Source organism: Myotis brandtii, unplaced genomic scaffold, assembly GCF_000412655.1.
Source record: "Myotis brandtii unplaced genomic scaffold, ASM41265v1 scaffold643, whole genome shotgun sequence".
Taxonomy (NCBI): Eukaryota; Metazoa; Chordata; class Mammalia; order Chiroptera; family Vespertilionidae; genus Myotis; species Myotis brandtii.
In genome coordinates this window covers 9921-12989 of record NW_005370478.1, presented here as the reverse complement: position 1 = coordinate 12989, position 3069 = coordinate 9921, and the positions used below count along the sequence as shown (strand labels likewise).

The 3069-nt window shown below is 45.9% G+C and overlaps 1 protein-coding gene across 1 annotated transcript in view; it reads right to left on the bottom strand.

Moving 5' to 3' along the window:
• Window positions 1–2673, bottom strand: part of MLLT11 (myeloid/lymphoid or mixed-lineage leukemia; translocated to, 11) — a 6535-nt gene extending 3862 nt beyond the window's left edge. The window contains exon 1 of the mRNA XM_005880576.2: window positions 2323–2673. The gene's annotated coding sequence lies outside the window, so the exon portion shown is untranslated. The remainder of the gene's footprint in view (window positions 1–2322) is intronic.
• Window positions 2674–3069: the final 396 nt, after the last annotated feature.

Here is a 3069-nt window from a genome sequence, read left to right as displayed (position 1 = left end):
TATATTGGGTGAGGATTGACAAATATATATATATTTTTTCTAAACAACAAAAAACATGATAACTAATACCCTACAGAAACCCTATCAACCCATATAATGTGAAATGTCTCTAAGTAAAAAAGGCAGAAAAAGAATGCATTAATCTAGAATATGTTTATGTGTGAGTGTGGGAGCTTTAGGAGGGGTAAGTAGGTAGACTCAGATGTTTTTAAAGTTAAAAGCAAATGCTGAGTTGCTCTTTTTCGTCTTAGGTTCAAGCTCCAAAATAAACCCCAAGCAGAGAAGCTGCTTAGGAGTGTGATGCAGGGACTGGGACAGGGTGGGAACATGTTAGAAAGGTGAGGTCATCATCCTATGATAGGCAGCTCTGATCATCGCCACAATAATCTGCAGAGACATGTGCACAGAGAGTTGCAAAAATGGTTGTACCTATTAACCAATCAACCAGGGTTATAGAGATCCTAAGAAGCAAACCTTAGGAGACAGTGTTACTTCTGTCCACAGGGTTATTTTACTAATATTACTAGTTATTTGCCTGCATAACTGGCTTCTTTTATATCCCCGCCCTTACCAGTTTTCTCCAGTGAGAGCTTAGTATAATGCTGGGCAAATATAATAGGCTCTTTAAAAAAAAAATAGAATCGTAAGGGGGGGAGGAATTAATAGATTTTTAAAGCTAGAAAACACCTTAGAAATTATCTAGTGACTTGTGAAGCCTTCCAGCCAGTTTGGATTAGAACCCAGGTCTCATAATCCCCAATCTGGACTTCTTTGATGTGTTGTACATAGATAGTTGCCTTTAGCTTTATGTAATCCTATACCAATATTCTCAAAACTTGCAAGAATTCTTAGTTCCTGGAGAGCAGATACTCAATGGGTTAGGTACTGATTGTTCTGTGGTTCCGATCTGAATGGTGAACATGCAAAAGGCAATGGAGAGCAAGCTAGAATCCGAGCAAGGGAAAAGGCTCTGACAAATGGACTCCCTTCCTTACAGCCAGCATATGTCTCAAAGCTCTCTAATCCCTGAGTATCTGGCAGGGCTTCTCTTGACAATTAAAAAAGCAAAGGGAAGTTGCACGAAATATTGACTTAAAAGGCCTAAAATCTCTAGGTATGGCTCAGAGACATCTACAGAGAGGACCAAATACATTCTAGAAAGATACTCATACAAGTATTGACAGCATTTAAAATCAAGTCAAGTGCATTACCTACACAGAAAATTGAAGCTAAAATAGCCTTTACATTGATAATGAAATTTCAAAATTTAATAGAGTGTGAATTTAATTCCCAACCACCCAAATTTTGCAAGAGGTCTCTTTTCAGCTAGCTTTCTCTTCCCCTCTCCATTTGCTTGATTAGCAAATATATATAAAAAGAGACTCTCACTGAACCACACAGACCCGCCCAAATACCCTTTGTGCAGCCCCCCAGTGGGAATCCAAGGTCTACCAACCAGGCCTTGCTGTGTCATGCTGCCACCGTGGGGTGGAAGGACAAGGCATGGTGATGGTGGGGAATGGAAGCGCTCCGGCATCTCACTGTATGCGCCTCATTCTGGGCTTGGATCTTTCTCATGGCCATGTCCTTCCCCCACCTATTCCACCGAGCTGCAAATAAGCATTCCTTTTCCAGAATCTGTCCCTAAACCTACTAGCTTTTGTGTGCTGTACTAATTCAATATGGGATCCGGTAGTTCTCCAACACAGAGGCCCCCACCTTCCTACCTCAAGCTGCAGCTTTCTTCGGAGCAAACGTTTGAGATGTGGAGGAGATTATTAAAGGAAATGTGAGGATTAACCTCAATATTATCTCATATCCCTTCCCCCAAACTGCCTCCTATGGAGACAAGTTTGGGGTGAAGACACATCAATAAAACACTACAGAAAAAAAAAGAAAAGAAACAGAGGGAAATAGAGGCTAGAGCAATACAGTAGGACTAGAGATTCATAATAAGGAAAAAAACACACCACACAAATTATAGCTTGAAAGAAAGAGATAACTAAACTGAAGATAAAATACACAGGACAATAAATTATAGGCAAATAGGTACTTGAAATGAGATAAATGCTAAGAAATAACTACAGGTAAATTGTTAAAAATTAATGTCTGTGTTCAGGATTATAAGGCATGGATGGAGATGTGAGCAAGAGATGGAAAACGGTGAACAAATTAACTACCGTTGTTCATAGCGGCGCCTTCTCTCCTCTAGAACTGTCCCCCCAAACTCATCCTTATTTGGGGGTCCCTAACCTAACCAGAAGCAGCTGCTCTTCTATCTCTGCAGCCCCCCTACTCCTTCCCCTCCCCCAGTGAGTTTACCTGTTATCAGTGAATTACTAGTGTGTTCCAAAGATGGAGGGAGGACCCCAGGCTCCGGTCCCTGCTCTGGGCTGGAGAGAAAGGCAGCAGCGGGGGCTTGGCCGGCTTTGTCTTCTCGCTCCCGCTCCCTCTCCAGTGACTGAGGCTCGCGGCCGCCTCCCCCTGCAATGCAGCCCCTCCTAGGAAGGCGGGGGGCCCCCGCTCCTCCCTGCCTGACTCGGCCGATTCAAACCATAGGCTCCCGGACGCTTTCGGAGACAGCGGGCTGAGGCTCCTCCGCAGGCTCATTGGTCTGCACGGTGACCCCAGCCCGTCCAGCGCCCCATGCAACCCGAGGTGCACTGAATAGGCAGCGAGTGCCCTCTGATTTCAGGTTTATGGCTTAAACATCTTCACTCTAGACAACAATGGAGGCGTGCCCCTTTATCCCCCCGATTTAAGGGTTTCAGGTTACCAAGTATTTTTGAAAATCAGGGAAATTCTCCCTCCCTCCCTCCAACCCTCCTCCTCCCGACTCGCCTCCCCACCCCAATAACGGGTGCCCTGCTCCATTGGGGGTAGAACACAGAAGATGGGGGGCAGGGGGGCTCGCTGCGTCTGGGAAACTCTGGACTTGATTGGGTCCGGGGGACATGGGGGGTTTAGGGGCTCCGCTTCGCAATGCCTGGCGCGCAAAGAAAACGTGCGATTCCGGGGGGCCCAGCTTGGGCGCCCGGTCCCCACCGACAGGTCCCCACTCCGCAGTGC